Raw genomic sequence first — 19,652 nt, 5'->3', positions numbered from 1 at the left:
ACAGCCACCTCCCGGTCCCCATTCACCTGGCCCTTGGCATTTCATGAGCTGTGTCCTGTGAGGAGTCAAAGGCCAGTGTCCCCGTTTCACAGGTGAGAGCACCAAGGCCCTGAGAGGGGGGCGAAGACCCCTGCATCTCCCTACAGCATCTCTGCCTGACGGGTGCTCCCTGCAGGGCACCCACCACCACTAAGGGATCAGATGCAAACACATCTTCCCTCCGAGAAGCAGGGCTGCCTGCTCTTTGAAAAGTCCTGGCCACGGGACACGTCCACACGGCCCCATCCTCTCACCAACGCCACACGCAGAAATTGAGGGCGACACCACACCAGGAGGATGTGGTGCGTGTGGACTGGAACCTGGGTGGTCCTAAGCCCCTCTCCGCCTGGCCCCGAGGACAGCTGCACGTTGAGGACCACAAATCTGCCGCTTAACAAATAAACAAGGAGATAAATCAACTCTACTTTAATTTATAAAAAGGAAGTCACAGAAGAATTCATCAAGTGAAAACAAAAATCTGTCCCTAATTAGAGGGAATGTGTCTTAGCCTTGTGAATAAATACATTAATTAATCTCTTAAAAATAAAACTAAATATAAATAAATGAGAAGAACTTAACAGCAGTGGAAGGAGAAGGTGGGCCCTAAATTAGCACAGGCTTCGTGGTGGGATGCCTATTTATATGCTTATTAGTATTCCTGAAAAGTAAACCAGATGCTAATTTAGGGCAAAACCCTTCAGATCTGTTTTCTTCACCTCTCAGGGCAGTGGCGTGGGTCTGGGTGGGACAGCATCCACGCAGGGCAGATATAGCATGCCCATTCCTTGAAACAGCCGTGCTTCACTTTTAAGAAGCTCCTGTCCTGTGGTCATCATCTTCACCCTGGTCCTCATATTAGTGTCCCAGGGCTGCTGTAACAAATGACCACAAACCAGGTGATTAAAACAACATAAGTGGGCTTCCCTGGTGGTGCAGTGGTTGAGAGTCCACCTGCCGATGCAGGGGACATGGGTTCATGCCCCGGTCCGGGAAGATCCCACATGCCGCGGAGCGGCTGGGCCCGTGAGCCATGGCCGCTGGGCCTGCGCGTCTGGAGCCTGTGCTCCGCAACGGGAGGGGCCGCGGCAGTGAGAGGCCCACGTACTGCAAAAAAAAAAAAAACAAACAGAAGTGTATTCTCTGAAATCCAGGTGCCAGAGCTGCCCTCCCTCTGGAGGCTCCAGGGAAGGGTCTCCTGCTGGCCTCCTCCAGCATCTCGGGGCTTCCAGCATTCCTTGGCTTGTGGCTGCATCACTCCAGTTTTGGCCGTCATCTTCATGTGACTCCTCCTGTGTGTCTGTTCTTTAATCTCCTTCAGCCTCCCTCTCTTATAAGGATCCTTGTGATGGCGTTTAGGTCCCACCTGGGTAATCCAGAATGCTCTCCTGCGCTCAAGATTCTTAACTTCATTACATCCACAAAGACTTTTTTTGCAAATAAGGTCACATTCACAGGGGCCACCATTTCACCCTCCGCCGTCCTGAACAAATAAAATAGGCCTCCGTGCCTGGAGTTTCAGGTACTCCCCAGCTCGGAGACTGAGAAGACACTGCAGCCAGCATGGGTCGGAAGGCTGGGCCAGTGGTGCAAGAGAGGAGAACCCGCTACATTCCCTGCATCCTGAGGGCAAGGTCCCCAACGGCAGGGGACAAGGCCAGGGACAAGGCAGCTGGTGAGAGGACATGCATCTCAGTGGAGCCATGCCTGCGGCGGCACGGTGCCCAGGGGTGCCAAATGCCGCCTGGGATTGTTGTTTTTTTCCAGTAGGGGCTAGTTTTATTTGTTTTCATTTTTAGTATGAAACCAATATTTTGAATGGAAATAGCTCCCAGATTAGATTTTCTTCCATAAGAGGAAATAGAAGAGAATATAGGATTTAAAATGAGTGTCCCAAAGTGGAGTTCAACCCAGACACCGAATTCATTCATTCCTCCAAATCTTTGAGCCCAGTCCCTGAGCTGAGCCGCTGTGGAGCTGCAAGTGACTCGGGCTTCCTGCAGAGGGGGAGGAGGAAGGTGGCAACGTTGGCGGGAAAGGACGTGGCAGTTGCGTGACCTTTAACCCTCACTCCTGCCGTGACACAAAGAGCATCCCCAATTCGCAGGTAAGAATTCAGACTCAGAGCTTTTAGAAATGGGTGCCAGGGCCGTCAAGTCTCCAGGTGGAGAAGCCAGGATCCCACCCATCCACCCCAGGACGTATGCCCTTTCCCTGCTGCCCTCCAGCAGAAACAGTGCGAGGCAGACCCACACTGACTCTCAGGGCCTGATGCAGGGACCAGGGCACCGAGAAGGAGGATGTGCAGAGCTGACACTGGGGACCCCGGACAGGTCTGGCTGTGGGATACTGACAATGGTTCCCAAAGACACGCCCACACTCTGATCCCCAGAACCTGCAACTGTGCCCTTATTTGGGAAAAGAATCTGTGCAGATGTGCTTAAGTTAAGGACCTTGAGATAAGGAGATCATCCTGGTTTACCGCTAAAGCCCATCGAAATTGTCCTTAGAAGAGGAAGACAGAGGGAGATTAAAAACAGACGCACAGAAGAGAAGAGACAGGAAGAGGAGGCTGGGTCTAGAGTGGCGCAGTCACGAGCCAAGAAACCTCTGGACCCACCAGAGCTGGAAGAGACAAGGGAGGTCACTCCCCTGGAACCTCCAGAAGGAGCGCGGCCCTGCAGACCCCTTGGTCCTGGGCTTCTGAGCTCCAGAACAGGGAGAGAGTGAAGCTCTGTGTGTTAGCCACCTGGCTTGTGGTCGTTTGCTATAAGAGCCACCGAACACTAATACGCTGTTCTTCTGAGACCTCCAGAGGGTGGGGCACCTGGAGGGGGACCCGGAGGGAGGTGGGACATATCAGGAGGCAGGTCCGTCTTGAGCCAAGGCCCCTTAGCTGACATGGCCCAGTGGCACCTGTCCCCTCGCTGGGCCAATGGGGTGGGTCTGGGAGAAGACGTCGGGCCTGGGGCAGCCCTAGGTGGGCTGAGGGGGCTGCCGCTCCAGGCTGGGTTCCGAGAGGTGGGGGTGGACCTAACTCCAGCGACAAGCATCCTTATAAGAGATACAAGGATGGGAGACACGAGGAGAAGAGGAGAGGCCACGTGACCACAGAGGCCGAGACTAGGGCGATGCGGCCACCAGCCCGGGGACGCCTGAAGCCACCAGCAACGGGAAGAGGCAGGAAGCCCCCTCCCCTAGAGGCTCCTGTCCCTGCGACACCTTGGTTTCAGACCTCTGGCCTCCAGAACCGAGAGATGATAAACTTCTGTATTTCGAAGCTCCCCTCCACGTCCCCCATCTCTGGTGCTTTGTTACAGCAGCTGCAAGAAGCGAATAAACTGGGCAAAGCCAGGCTCCCCATGTCCTCATCAGAGACCCAGCGCTCAAAGATGTGGGAGACCGGCTGGTTCCCACCCGACCCGGGGGACGTGGGGGCCCCCTGCCCGGGTGTGCGGCCCATCGGTGGCACCTCAGGCTCACCGAGCTGCCCGAGCTCAGAAAACGCTGGCTCTGCAGCTGAGCTTGCCAGGACCATCCATTCCGCACTCACATCCCACCTCTCAGCCTAGGAAAATGCAGACGTGGTGCCAAGGAAAATGAGACAGAATGTGTTGGGCGCTAATGAGACCCTGGGCTTGGACATCTCCAGGCCGCTCCCCCCGTGGGGCACTTCCATTCTCCAGAGCACCCCGCCAAGGCCCCTGCCCGCTTTGGAATTTCCCCTTTGAAGCCCGTGGGCCTGTGCCAGTTTGGAACACGGGATCCAGCTTCTTGTGGGAGAATAAAAGCAGCACGCCGACGACAAATACTGGCGTCGACTGAGTTCTTTTTATTTTTGTCAACAAGGAGATTTGTCTTAATGGGAACCAGGAGCACCGAAGCTGCAGATTTTCCACTCCTGCAGGTCTCAACAGCACTGGCCTGGCTTCCCACCCCAGGCAGGACAGCTGCGAATTCTGTGGCAGAGGGGGAGGGGGGGGACGGCATCCTGCAGAGAAGGGACCTCAGCTCCACTCTGTCCCTCACTCCCCGCTGCGGGCTCCCAATGCCACCCCCAGGCTGCTGCCCCCCTCACTGCACTGACCACAGGGACAGATGCTGACTCTTGTCCCCGACTTGTGACAGGGAGGCACCAAGAACAGACGTGCTCTGAGCGAGCGGGCCGCACATCTTGGTCAAGATACTCAGCCTCTCTGTGCTTCAGTTTCCTCATCTGTAAACGGGAACCTCACGGGCTTTCATGAGGATTCAGTGGGATGAAACACGCCCTCCTGACCAGGCAGCAGAAGTGCTTGGTTCACGTCTACTAATGTCAATCAGACTTTGGTCTGGATTGGGGAGAGTCAAACTGGCGAGCCCTTGGTGGTACATTTGTTTCTAAACTGGCCAGCATGCAAACTTCAGACACTGCAAGGTCTAGACACTAGAATAATTCCCGGGGTGGTAGGACCCTCTGCCCCTCCGTCCCGGGGACCAGGCCACACAGACTGCCCCTCTCCTTTACCTCTGCAGACCCTGGAAGATCTAATCTTGACCCTGACTGTTTCTCCTGAGGCCTGTCCACTTGTCAGATGTTAGCAGAGGTCCAGAGGTGGGCTGGAGCTGGCTTGTACCAGCTCACAACAGCCAGTCGTGTGTACTTCTTAAAATCAGCCATGGTGGGAGTATTTACACCACAGAAACTGGCAAACGCTACAAAGCTAGACCTTTTCCTTAAAGAGTCGGTCATTAAACATTTACCAGGACCCCACTGGTTTCACCCTAAGTGGCTCTCTGACCCCGATCTACTTCCTTGAGTCCCAGGTGGAGGCCAGCATCTTCCCCTGAACTCTTTAGGTGATGTCTCAGGGCTTTAGGGGAGAATGGGAAGGCGGATCTTCCCCTTTTCCGTTTTAAAAGCTCAGATTTCCTGTGGGGCAGCCATCTGCTTTCCTAAGAAGCTGTCTTTTCTAAACAGCTGTCCTCAGATATTTGAAGGACTGTCATGTGGAAAAGGAGTCATTCCATATGGGCCCTGAGGACAGCAGAAACACCACAGAGTAGATACTTGGGAGAACAGTTTTCCTTTCGCTCCAGGTGTATCTTAGAGCCCCAGGGAGCCTTCCCAGGGTTTATCTTGTCTGCGCGCCCCTCAAAACTCAGCTCATTTCCAGAGCGAGGAGATACTTTCATTGTAAATGAATCCCTTCCATGCCCACTTAGTAGGTGTACCTAACTCCTCCCGTTGGTATAACCTGGATGTTTTCCCAGGAAAAGGTGACACACACACAGCTCTTTGCACAGGCCTGGCCTGTAGCAAGAATTCAATGCATGGTGACCAAGAGGCCCCTTATTTGCATCAAATCACGGAACGTCAAAGCTGAGTGGGCTCTCGGAGGTGGGCTAAGTGCCAACACTGTCACTCAGCAAATACCCGAGGAGGACAATGTCTCCATCATAGACCCTGAAGCCGTCACCCTGGAACAATGGGGTTCCCGGTCCCCTGCCCTGGTGGGGCCTGGGGCTGCATTTCCCAGCAGCTGGATGGTTGGCTTTATTTCAGACCATCAGCTGGACACCCCAGATACAAAATATGCTGTCTTGTTTTGTTTCCTTTTTAAACAAATTTAATGGATCACAATAGATTTTTATGGTTTTTTAATATTTATTCCTTCTTTTTTTTTTTTTTTGGCCATGCCATGCAGCATGCAGGATCTTAGTTCCCCGACCAGAGATCGAACCTGTGCCCCCTGCAGTGGAAGTGCGGAGTCTTAACCATGGAACCACCAGGGAAGTCCCCACAATAGATTTAAACTTGGGTTGACTAATGGTCTTTGGGGGGCTGGGAAGGGAGTGACTGCATTTTCCTCACACCAATCTTAAGTTAGTGTCATGGGAAAAGGATGGGTATTATCCAATGAATGATAAGTGTTTCCTTCAATTTGCTTGTTGTTTACAGTTTAGGCCATGCTTTCCAACACATCCTTTCTTTTGTCCCCCACGAGAAGCTCACGAGAAGAATAAGGAGACTATGGAAGCAAAGTCTTGCCCCAAATCATAGCACCGTGTGTGGCAAAGCCCAGGTGAGAGCTCTGGGCCCCTGGCCACCAGCTCAGCCTGTGTTCCCATGTGGAATGGCTACTTCCAAGGTACAAAAATGACAGCATTGTCCAAAGAATAGGTCCCAAGAACTGAGTGCCAAGGCACCGCCTGGTGCCTACCAGGCACTCTGGGGGTACTTGAGACGCAAAATCATATTTTATCCTTGCAACAAATCCTGGAACATGGATGCCGTGCCTTTGCTTCGTATATGAAACCTGAGGCTTAGAGAAGGGAAGGGAGCATCCAGGCTGGAATTTGGGCCGAGTCTCTCCAGCTCCACAGCTGTGCTTTGAGGCTCCGTCTTCACACCCCAGTGCCCTCATTGCTTAGGACCCCGCTAGTTCCCTCCTCTGCTGAGACAGCTTGTTGGCCTGAGCCGGGGCCAGGGGAAACCGTGCTGCTTGATCAGAAGGAAGATGTAGGCTTATGTGCGAATGCCCACGGCAGTGTGTGAGAGGCTGCTGGGTCTGTCTGAGTAAGTGTTGGCTTTAAAGGCAGGAGGGTCTGTGGGGTTGACCCACTGCCTGATCTAAATAGCTGACCTGCTCTTCATCCTCTTTTTGGGACGGGCCTCAGGGCTCCAGAAAGACTGAACCGCCCACCGCAGCGCCCAGGCCGAGTGAGTCCATTGGCAGGAAAGTGTCAGTCACCCTCAGTGATGAGCAGGTGTGCTGGGGTGGGAGAAGATGTGCGGGTGGGGAGGTGGTATTGAAGGCACCGAGACGGCGCCCGTCCTCTGCAGAGTACGGGGACGTCCACAGACACGTCTCACGCCCCAGCCCCACTGGCAGGCCAGCTGGTGACTAACGAGCTTGGAGTCATGCAGATGGTAAGGTAGCTGGACCCTGAGCTGGGAGAGCCTGGTTCAGGGCACTGTAGGATACAGGATACAGAGTCAAGTTGAGCAGAAGGCCAGAAGGTAAGCCTGGCATTGGCCTTTCTGAGACCATGTAGTGGTTGCAATAGGGCTTCTGGAATATCATGGAGGCTTCTGGAAAGTTCACAGTCCCTTTGTGCATAGATGCTGCACGAGGTAGACCAGATGGCCTGATGATGCTTCAGTTTCATTCTTTCTCATGGGGTTTGGAGATTGCTTTTCTTTTCCTTTTTCTTTTGTTCTTTTTTTTTTTTTTTTCCCCAGTTCTGAAGGCTCTCTCTGAGAGAATTTGAAGGCCCAAACATAAAATAGCTGACTCTTTTATTCCTACATCACAGTGAAAATCTTCGAATGAAATCCTGGCCAGTCTCACACTGCTGAGCAATTTACTGGCCCCTCTGAACTTAAGCTTCTGCCTCCTGGATTCTGGTGATGAAAAGGAATAATGCACACTCTGAGCTCCTCTGCTGCTACCAAGCACAGAGTATGCTCTCTGCAAGTCTTGGCTGTAAAATTCATACCTGACCTTTGTCTGGTGCTGCATGGCTGTGGGCCTAACTAGCTCCGCGGTTCCAGAGCTGTGCTGTACATCTTCCTAGCCACTAGCCACACAGGACCATTTAAATATCAATTTAAAATCCATTAACATTGAATAAAATGTAAGAGTCAGTTCCTCAGTTGCACTAGACACATCGCAAGTGTCCGATGGCCACAGGTAACTAGCGGCCACAAATTGCAGATATAGAACGTTCCCATCAGGGCACCGAGTCCTTTTGGACTTTGGACAACGCTGGTCCAGAACCTCAACAGGCCCACAATCAGCCAGGACATGGGTTAAAAAGTCTGATCTAGGGCTTCCCTGGTGGCACAGTGGTTGAGAGTCCGCCTGCCGATGCAAGGGACGTGGGTTCGTGCCCCAGTCCAGGAGGATCCCACATGCCATGGAGCGGCTGGGCCCGTGAGCCATGGCCGCTGAGCCTGCGCATCCGGAGCCTGTGCTCCGCAATGGGAGAGGCCACAACAGTGAAAGGCCCGCGTACCGCAAAAAAAAAAAACTCTGATCTACTCCACGCCTGGAGAAGCTGCTCAGAGGAGCCCAGGATTTGCACGTATAAGAAGTTGTCGGGTGATTCTGATAAGCACCCTTCTAAACTAATAACATCCCTTCGTACCCATGAGGCCACTGAGGCCCAACATCTTGATGAAACCCCATAGCTAGCGAAAGGGCTACCCATCCTTGGGGCTTTTGCTGCAGGGGCTCTCTCGTGTGTGTCCCTCACCAGCTGAGCGTCCGGTTGGCCCCAAAGGCTCCGTCCATCCTCCATCTGCACCTCCGAGGCCTCCATGTCTGCGGGTGAAAGGGACTCACACCCTCGGCTCCCTTGGCCTCTCCAGATTGCGGTCTGCCGCGCTCCGGGCACACAGTGATAAAACTACTCATCTCATCATTAAAACCAGTGGCTCAAAAACCCTATAATTGTCATAGAGCTCATGTGCGAGTCCAATCCACCGAAAGAGTATCCTCCACCCTCCAGCATGTTTTAATGGAAACAGCTTTCCAAAGGAGAGAGAACGGGCCAGGGAGCCAAGAGCTAGTTTCTTGAAAATGATTCATATGGGGTTGGCCTGAGCCCGGCCCTTGGTCTCTCCACAACTGATGCTGATTTCGGTCTGTTCGGAGTTTGTAAAATCTGCTCTGGATTCATTCGCATTCTGGGAAATTCATCAGCGTGGCCCAGACGAGGGCTGTGAATGTCCATCACTGTCTCTTCAGCCGGGGCAGCCCTGCTCTTCCTCCCCCGTCACCTTCTCCCAGCCATCCCCAAGGAACTGTCCCCCATTACCTGGAGCCCCCGGAGGCCTCTCGTCCAAAGCCAGCCTCTCTCACGTGACTGCTGGCTGATTCCATGTGATGTCAGATGGCTCCGGGCCCTCATCCCGTCATCAGAGAGCTGAGGCTCGGGGGCCTGGGGCAGGTTTGGCGTGAAGCCCTGACTACAAAGTGGGACAGGCCGAGCACAGCCCCTGCCTGCAGGGGCTCCGTCAGCACCTCCCTACGGTGCACCCCAGGAGCTCCATGTTAGAAGCTTGTACAAAGTGGTGTGTAAGCACGGAGGGTGTGTAATTCTGGGTGGGGAGGAAGAGGGAGGGAGGGCAGCTTCCAGAAGTTCCAGTCTCAGGCGAAGCGCAGAGGGCCTTCCGGGGACTCCCGTGAGGCAAGGATGGAGAGGGTGCGGGGCTGTTAACCACAAAGGGCCTTGTCTGCCCTCAGTGATGTGGTCTCTGTCCCCCAGCTTCAGTGAAACAAACCAAAAGCACAAGCCAGCTTTCTTTTGCACCCCATTCCTCAGGGCAGAGCACGGGGCTGGCACATGGGTGCGGAGAGCCACCTTGGAAGGCTCAGGGCTGCCCGACCGAAGCAGAAGGCCCAGCGGGTGCAGCCCATCACATCCCACCCTGAGCGCTCCTGACTCAACTAGCAGGGTCAGCCTCCTGCTCTGCTGGGTTTTCTCAGTTTCTGCCTCTTCCAGTTCCATGTGACCCCTCCCCACTGATGCAGGCCTGGCCCGATGACGCACACACCAGCTGGAATCAGGTTTCTTTACAGCAGAGTTCACAGCCTCAGCCCTGTCAACATTTGAGGCCAGATAATTCTCTGTTGTAGCCATCCTATGCGCTGCAGGAGGTTTAGCAGCATCCCTGGCCTCAACTCATGAATGCCGGTAGCATCCCCCCATCTGCAGTAAAAAGAGCATCTCCAGGCCTTGTCATATGTCCCCTGCAGGCAAAACGGCCCTGGTTGAGAACCACTGATATCCATGGATTTAGGGGTCGTCGGCTGGCCTATCAGACAAGCCACAACCCCCCTCAAGCTGTGTGCAGAGGTTATCTCATGCACCCAGGTGTTCTTGGGGGGAGAGTAGCCATTACTCTCAGCACACGCTCGTAGGTCCCACAGCCCCTGGTTGTTCAGAGCACCAGGAACTTTTCCTGCAAAGGGTTAGACAATGAATATTTTTGGCTTTGCAGGCTAGAGGGTGTATGTTGCGGCTACTCAGCTCGTGCTTGTAGGGTGAAAGCAACCACAGATACTAATAATTAATGACGGATGCAGCTGTGTCCCAGTGAAGCTTTATTTATGGACCCTGAAGTTCGAATTTTATATAATTTTTACATGTCAGAAAACAGTCTTTTTCCTTCTTTTTTATACCAACCATTTAAATATGGAAAAACTGGGCTTCCCTGGTGGCGCAGCGGTTGAGAGTCCGCCTGCCGATGCAGGGGACACGGCTTCGTGCCCCCGTCCAGGAAGATCCCACATGCCGTGGAGTGGCTGGGCCCGTGAGCCATGGCCGCTGAGCCTGCGCATCCGGAGCCTGTGCTCCGCAACGGCAGAGGCCGCAACAATGAGAGGCCCGCGTACCGCAAAAAAAAAAAAAAGCACTTAAATATGGAAAAACTGTCATTAGCCCATGGGCAGTACAAGCACAGGTGTCTGGTTCTGAAGCCAGAGGGGCATCCCTGATCTTATGACCACGGCCTGCATTGGGCTTATATGCCCGATCCCAGGAGGGGGCTCAGCCCAGTCCGCCTCTCTCCCGGGACACACTTGAAGCTAGAGAAACCATTCTCTTCCTGGAAAGAAAGGGAGTGTCTGGTGGTGGGTGGAAAGGGATTGACATTAGCAGGAAATTAACCCGTGAGAAAAGTCACCTGCAGTCTCAGGAAAGCCTGTGGGCACTTGGCTTATCAGAACCCAGAGCTACTCTGCAGGTCTGGCTTGAGGAATGATAGTTCCATCCCGGGGGCAAGAGCGTCCACCAGGGCCTGTCTCAACGACTGGGCTGTGCTGCTCTGAAGCACAGCATTGGTCTGAAACACCCTCACCCAAAAGGCATCTGCCCACCAAGGACAGACTGCCCTATTTATAGCTCTCCTGGGCCTGCTCAAGATGGCAATTTCATGCCCATCCATAAATCTCCCCTTCCAAACTGGTACTTGAAGGTCAGCAGAGGGAGGGCCGAGAACCACAACTGCCAGCCTCCCCATCTAGGAATGGGGAGGATCCCTGGTGGGCAGTGGCCAGGCTTCATCCGAGGGCAGGACACGTCGGCTGTGGGCGAGCGTGGAGCCCGGGAGGTCGTGTGGGCGACCAGCCTCAGAGAGGCTGCCCGTGAGTGAGTTCTGCCGGCCAAAACCCGGGGGGGTCGCAGGGACCCACGATGCCCTGACCGAGCCCCACTGTGTGTGCCGTGCTGGGCGAGGTGCAGGCTGTGTCCCCAGCAGGACACAGTGATGTCCAGAGCGACCCCACCCTGCAGGGTCCACCGGGGCCCTGCTTATGGCTCACGGTGTCCGAGTGCCCACCCTGGATGCCCCACGGACAGGACACTCACCAGGCCTCTTGCCGAGGCTCTGCAGAAAGGATAAGAGCTGGATGCATCGTAAAGACACCTGCAGCTCACCAGGGTGCTTGCCTCACTGGAGAAGCCTGGGGGCCTGGGACCCCACGTGAGGGGCGCCAAGCGCAGAAGGGCAGCAGGCATCAGCTCAGCCTGAACGGAAGTCAGGCCTGGTGCTGTGCCAGCTGCCAGCTGGCTGGGAACCTCGGGCACGTAGGTGAGCTGCTCTGGGCCCCTCTTTCTTTCAACTCTAAAAGGGGCGATTGGACTAGATGTGTCTGTGGTTCAGTTACGACATTGCCGCAGGTTCAGGTCCTGCCTCCTGGCGAGCCTGCGCGTGAGGATCACCCCAGTGCCCAGAGCCACCTGCTGAGCTGGCACCGGGCTCCTCTGTCGTCCTCCAGGCAGGCTCAGCCCTGGGTCTGGTCTTCATGAAGCAGCGCTTTTCCTAACCCCCCAAGTGTCAAGGGTGATTCTTGACAAGATCTGGGGACAGCCCACAGCTGATAGTGTATCTTTACAGATGGCGTGTTCCCTCCACCCACATCCGCCAGAGGCGCAGCCAGGAGGCTGCTGGTCCCACCGGAGTGGACCCGCATCCGGGCGACATGGAGGAGAACGTCCTCAGACCCCACACGGATGCTGCCGTGTCCCGTCCAAGCCGATTGCCTCAGCGAGGAACAGAAAAGTCACCACAGGCACTGTCACCTCTGCATCCCTGGGTGTCCCCCCACCCCGGATCCGCCCTGCAGGACGAAGCCCTCGCTCCCCAGCCTGGCACTCCCGTCCTCTCCCATCCTGACCCAGCTCGGTCTCCAAGGCAGTTACCGAGCTCCTGGGATTTCCAGGCATTGCCATTCAGCCCCCGGAGCTTCCCAGGGGACAGAGTACAAGCCCCACCCGCGAGGAGCCCCGTCTGGCTGAGGAGGGACACGGAGGCCGATCATTAGAGTCCACCTTGGGGAAGGCGGAAGGGGCCAGCGGGGTGCCCCAGAGACCTGGGTGGACCCCGGCTCTGCCGCAGACTGCAGTCTGATGGCCAAGTCCCATGTCTACATCCTCGGAACGCGGTAGAGACAGCAGCGACTCCACAGGGTCGGACCCGAGAATAGCAGACTAGCCGGGGAGCATGCTCGCACCCTGGGCCAGGGAAAGGCCAATACTCAGTGGGGACACTGGCAGTGGCAGGATGGCAGAGCGGACCCCGGCGGCCTCCCCGCCCCCAGGGTCTCCTCCGCAGCACAGCTTTTGTGTGTTGTCCTTCCCCAGGCCCTTCTCTGGGAAGGTGGTCCGTCCTTCCTGGGCCCAGAACCCTCCCCCCAACAGCATGACGGACCCCCTCTTCCCTCTGCAAAGGAACCAGGGCCCCTCAGGTACCTCGAGCTGCCCGATGGGCCCAAGCTGCCATGCCAGGCAAGGTGGGCGAGGGGCCTGGTCCCTGCGTGGGAATCACGTGGCCTCCATATCCACCCTGGTCCCCGGGTTGGGGGGCGGGGGGGGCCAGGAAGGCTGGGCACATCTGTGAGTCCCAGGAGGGGAAATGAAGGAGCCTTAGGACAAACAAATGCTGATGAACTGGAGGAAATGGAAAACATCAAATCTACTCTCTGGCAGGAGAACCAAGAGAAGTGCTGAATGGAGCCAAGGAGGGTTCCGGCCCAGCCGTCAGGCTTCGGAGCAGCTGGTCTGAGCATCAGGATGGGGATCCAGCGCTTGGCATTCCAGGTGGAGAAAACCCACGTGTGCGGACCTGCAGGAAGCTCATAAAAGCCACTGTTCTGAGTCAGAGAGAGGACCAGGAAACAGCCTGAGGGATGCGGGGCACTGGAGAGAGGGCTTTGCAGCCAGCCTTACAGCACGACCTTTCCCAGCGCGCCCCGTCTGGGGATGCCAGTGACCGCAGGGACAGGGAATGGGGTCTGTTCTCTTCTTTGTCTCCCGAGATCCAGCTCCATGAACTAGAGACGAGCTCTCTGGGGCAAAGGAGACTGGACGTGCAGGCCATTGACAGGGACCTGGAATTCAGAAGGCGGTGAAGCTGGCAGAAGGAAGGGTAGGAGGGGATGATGAGTCTGCCCAGAGGTCGGTGAGAAGGAGCACAGGCCTTAGTAAGTAGAAGGCTTCGTCTGCAGCCCCAGAATGCGAGCTAAGAGGTCCGGGAGTCAGGGGAGATGAGGTCTCAGGAGAGAAAGAAGCGCCAAGGTGATGCAGCCGAGGGCTGGTTAAGTCAGCAGCTCAGGGGCACCTCCAAGGCCTGGGCTCCTTCCATCTTTCCGTGCGGCCATCCTCGGCCTCAGGCAACCCCGGGTATCTTTACACACCAGTCTCTCTGAGAACTGTTCTAAGAGCTAAGAACTTCTCCCAGGACTACCCCTCCACGCTCACTCTGGCAGAATTCCCCTCATGGCCCTTCCCACCTCTGTTTCAAGGAAGAACAGCAGAATCACTGTGATTAGCTGAGCGTAAAGACGAGTCCCCTCGCTGGGGCCGGGGATAGGACCACGGTATGGGACAAGGCTCAGGCACCCCCCGAAGCCCCTTTTGTCCTCCCCTGTCTGCTGGCCCAGTCACCACCGAGGGGCCAGCTCTCTGTGGACCTTGAGCCAGGCCAGCATGGCCTTGTCACTCTTCACGCCCAAGCTGGGTACCTGCTATCTCCCACCTCAGGCCTCCCGTCCAAGGGGACCTCACTCCTGAGTGTCCTGTGTCTCTTCCTATGGTTTCTGTAGAGCTTTACCTTTCATTCTTCAATCCCTATGTGCTTCAGTATGCAGGCTTTGAAACGTACATGAATGGAACCTCACTCTGTGTATTTCTCTCCCTCCTGTGCTTTTTTGCCAACATTTTTTCTCTGAGATTCACCTCTTTTGTTGAATGCAGCCTTGGTTCATCCATCTGTGCTCTTGTACACTCCCCTGTATAAATGTGATACCATTTCTGCCCCCATCCCACTGTCGATGGAGATTGGGGGGACTTTTCATCATTTGCCATGGTAAACACCATTCCGTGAATACACACGAGTATACAGCCTGATACAACCCCGCCAGCCCACCCTTTGGCACACACCTGGCACGGATGGCTGGGCCATATGGTAGCATCTATTCAGCTTGACCTGATAATGCTGAATTTTGTTCCAAAGCAATTGTAAGAGCAGTTTATATTCCAAGGGACAATGATAAGGATGCTTGCTGGTTCACATCCTTGCCAAGCATGCTATTTTTATAATTTTTGATTATGGCCAATATGGTATATGTGAAAGCTTATAACATTTTGGATTTAATTTGCATTTCCCCATTACTGATAATGTTGAATATCTTTTTCTATGTTTATTGACTATTCAAGTGTCCTGTTTTGAAAGGACTTATTTCAAGTCTTTTGACCATGTTTCTATTCTACATTTTAGGGGTCTTCTATTGATTTATAAAAAGCCTTTTTGGATCTCGAACACTACTACTGTTTTTGTTACAAATATAGTTCTTCACTTTGTGTTCTGTTTAATGAACAAAAGTTCTAAATTTAAATACAGGCAGTGAAATCCAGCTTTACCCTTTTGGTGTTCGCTGCTTTGGTAGGGTTTGTGAAATCCTTTCCTATCCTGAAGTCATAAATATATCACCCTGTATCATTTTCTAAGAGTTGTACAATTTTGCCTTTTAATTAGGATCTTTAATTAACTTTTCAACATCCTGTGAGATGGCTGGAGTCCAGTTTATTTTATTTATTTATTTTTGTATGGACAGCCAACCACCCTTTAACAATTCATTTAAAAGTCCATTTTTTCCTCTCTTGATCTGCAAGGCTGTCTTCTCCACAAATCCAGGTTCCAGATGAGTCTGTTTATGAGATCTCTGTTCTGTGCCATTGGTCTTTTTGTTTGTTCCTGCAGTGTTTTGAGACCTAATTACTTTAGTTTCGTAATAATCCTTGAGATCTAGAAGGCTAAATTCTCCCACAATGTTTTTTTTCAGGAACATCTCTATTACCTATGTTTCCTTAATCTTCTGTATAAATATTCAAATTGAAATTTTTTAAGTTGCATTCACATACTCATGTACACACACACACACACACACACACACACATGCATACGTTAAGAGTTTTATTAGAATTACATTATCAATAGATGAATTTGGGAAGAATTGACGTGATACTCTATCATTCCCAAACATAACAGCTCTCCATTTATTTAGATTTTCTTCCAAGTCTCTTACTACAATTTGTAATTTTCTCCACAATAAAAGTATTGCACACAATTTATTAGATTCATTTCCAAGTATTTTCTATTTTAAGTGTTATTATTAATGGTAAATTTTACCAGTATTTTATTAAAGTATAGTTAAATAGGGTAAAATGCAAAAATCTTTAGTGTACATCTCAATAAATTGTACATGTTTGCACCCCTATGACCACTACCCAGATCAAATATGTGACTTTTCCATCACTAGGCACACGAGCTCCATCACTCCGGAAGGTTCTGTCCTGACTTTCCAGTCAACATCCACCCCCAGAGGTAATTACTATTCTCAGTTTGATCACTGAAGATTAGCCTTGCCGTTTTGTGAATGTCAAATAAATGAGATTATGCAGTATTTATCCTTTTGTGTCTGACTTCTTTCGCTCGGGATAATTTTGAAACCCATCCATGTTGCTGTGTGTATTAGTAGCTTGGTTTTTCTCTTTTTATTCCTGAAAAATATTCCACTTGTCAACATACCCCAATGTGTTTATCCATTCCCCTTTGGTGGATATTTGAGTGGTTTCCAGTTTGGGGCTACTAGGGGAAAGGCTCCTATAAACTGTCTGTGCCATGTTATTATTATCTTGTTTGAAGTAGTTCTCTACGAGAGATGGCTAGGTTTTCTTCAGTTTAGATCAGAATGGTGTGTGGGTGCTTGCATCTCGTTATGGCTTCTATTTGCACTTCTCTGGTGACTGATGATGTTGAATATCTTTTCATGTTATTAGCGATGCAGTAACTTTTATTAGGAAGTTTTGTTAATTATTCTGTCAATCTTTAAACTTGGGATACTTATCTGTTTATTAATGTGCTGTACTCTTCTCTATATATCCTGGTCCAAACTCTTTGCAGATGTATATAACACAGACATTTCTCCCTATCTGTCCACCGCCTTTTTAATTTCTTAGCAGTATTTTTTGAACATGGGAGGTTTAAATTTTTGATTAAATCCGATATATCAATTATTAGTTTTATGCTAAATGATTTTCGTATCTTGTTTAAGGGATCTTTACTTACACTCAGGTCATAAAGATGTTCCCTGACGTTCAGAGACTTTACAGTTCTAGCTTTCACATTAGCTTTGTGATTCACCTCAAAATAATTTTGTTCATGTGGTGCGCTAAGAGTCAAGGTTGTTTTTTATTGTATCCGTAGCCATTTACCTCAACACCATTTACTGAGAAAAAGCTCATTGTCCCAACTCAATTCATTTGGTGTCTCTGTGAGTCTATTTCTAGAGTCTCTATGTTCTATTCTTTTTTTTAAATATACACTATTTATTTATTTATTTATTTTTGGCTGTGTTGGGTCTTTGTTGCTGCGCGCGGGCTTTCTCTAGTTGCGGCAAGTGGGGGTTACTCTCTGTTGCGGTGCGCAGGCTTCTAATTGCAGTGGCTTCTCTTGTTGTGGAGCATGGGCTCTAGGCACACGAGCTCAGTAGTTGTGGCTCACGGGCTCTAGAGTGCAGACTCAGTAGTTGGGGTGCACGGACTTCGTTTCTCTGCGGCATGTGGGATCTTCCCAGACCAGGGCTCAAACCCGTGTTCCCTGCATTGACAGGCAGATTCTTAACCACTGCACCACCAGGGAAGCCCAAGAGTCTCTATGTTATATTCTTGTACCAAAATCACACTGTCCTGAGGACTGTCAACTTTATAAAGAGTCTTGAAATTTGGGAGTGTAAATTCTTCAAACTTTTCTTCTTCTCAACAATTATTTTGGTCATTTATTCTAGGCCCTTTTCATTTCCACTTAAATGTTTAAAAAAGATGAAATCTTTTTGTTAGCCCATGCTCATCTTGTATCAACTTTTCAGTTAAATGTATACTTTAGAAACTACAATGTGTATTCTTGATTTATTATAGTCATTGAAACATATCACAGTCTAAATGCTAAAAAATCACAACAAAATCTTAAAAATAGCCTGTGGGTGGTGGTGGGGAAAAGATAGGAGGCATTTTATCTTCAAAGGAGCAACAACAAGCATTATGGCTGACTTTTCCACAAAACTATGGAAACCAAAAGACAATGGAATGACGTCTTTTAAGCACTTAAAGAAAAAAGTGCCAATAAAGAATGCTATAGCCAGTGAAAATATCTTTCACAATTTGAGATGAGATAAAGATGTTTTCATACAATAAAAAAGAAAGCTAGTATTCCAGATGGAGTATAGTTCCAGATGGAATCACAGAACTACAGGAAGGAATGAAGACAGCCCCAAAAGGTAACATGTGGATAATTAGCAGCAAATATTTATTTAAGACAAGACTAACAGTAATGTCTTCTTGGTATTACAATGCTGGGAAAAGCAAAATATATGGCAACAGTAGTAAAAAAGGCACGGAGGTGCAAGTGGAGTTAAACTGATGTAAAGTCCTTGAATTTGCAGGGAGGAAGGGAGTTATCCTAGTGAAGTTTTTTGCCTTAAAGTCAATTTATCAGATATTAATATAACTCTTTCTTTTTTGTTACTTGGGTGCTTGGTCTCCTAACTTTCACTCTTTCAACCTCTCTGTATCCTCATGTTATAGATATGTTTCTTTTAAACAGCTTATAATTGGATTTTTAAAAAAATACACTTTGGCAATTTTTATCTTTAATGGAGGTTTTAGACTATTTACATTTATTTTAATTAGTGATATATGATTTTATTTTCATCATTTATGTTGTATTTTTTAATCTTGCCTTTTTTTCTTTTTCTTCTCTCTTCTATTTGATTGAATATTTAATTCTAATTTTCCCTTTATAGTTATACACACTCTTTATATTATAAATGGCTACCTTAGACCTTTTAACATATATGTTGAACTTATCAAAATTCAAGATCAATCCATATATTTACCCTACTCCCAAACAATAAAGGTTTAAAACTCTTTGACTCAGACTGTTCCTTCCTGACTTTTCTATTCTATTATGGTAATTTTTTTAACTCAGTAAAGTATTTTTATTGCTTTTCACGGTCAGCGTCTAATTACCTTTGCTGCATATGTACTTTGGTCACCATTTCTCCTTGCATCTAATCTCCCACCTGAGATTACTTTCATTTTGCCTGACATCCTCTAGAATTCCTTCGAGGGAAGATTTGTTAATAGAGACACTTTTATTTTTCCTGCATTCTTGAAAGATATTTCCTTTGGGTATACATATTCAAGGTAAATAATCACATTTTTGCCATGGAATAATGATTCCATTTTCTTCTGGTGACCACTGTTGATACTGATGAAGTAGATGTCAGTCCAATGCCATTCCTTTGTGGAAATTTAGTCTTTTCTCTTTGATACTTTTTTTTAATTGATTAATTTATTTATTTTTGGCTGCATTGGGTCTTCATTGCTGCTCACGGGCTTTCTCTAGTTGAGATGAGCAGGGGCTACTCTTCATTGCGGTACATGGGCTTCTAGGCACACAGGCTTCAGTGGTTGTGGCACACGGGCTCAGTAGTTGTGGCTCACAGGCTCTAGAGCGCAGGCTCAGTAGTTGTGGCACACAGGCTTAGTTGCTCCACGGCATGTGGACCTTCCTGGACCAGGGCTCGAACCCGTGTCCCCTGCACTGGCAGATGGATTCTCAACCAAGGTGCCACCAGGGAAGTCCCTCTTTGGTCCTTTTAATATATTCTCTTATACTTTAGGGCTCTGCACTTTCACTCATATGTCTTTGAATATTGAGAGGTTTTTATATGTCCTGTTTGGATTTGATGTGCTTGAACATGAAGATTTGTATCTTTTTATCAGTTCTTGGAATTCTTGGCCATTATTTCACCAAATATGGCATCTACTCTGAATGATTAGAATTGAGTTAAACCTTCTCACTCTATTCCCATAATTCTTTTTTTTTTTTTTTTTTTTTTTTTTGCGTTACGCGGGCCTCTCACTGTTGTGGCCTCTCCCCTTGCGGAGTGCAGGCTCCGGACGCACAGGCTCAGCGGCCATGGCTCACGGGCCTAGCTGCTCCACGGCATGTGGGATCCTTCCAGACCGGGGCACGAACCCGCGTCCCCTGCATCGGCAGGCAG

Source organism: Mesoplodon bidens (genome assembly GCF_964165515.1).
Source record: "Mesoplodon bidens genome assembly, chromosome: 6".
NCBI lineage: Eukaryota > Metazoa > Chordata > Mammalia > Artiodactyla > Ziphiidae > Mesoplodon > Mesoplodon bidens.
Note: the sequence above shows the minus strand (reverse complement) of the source record.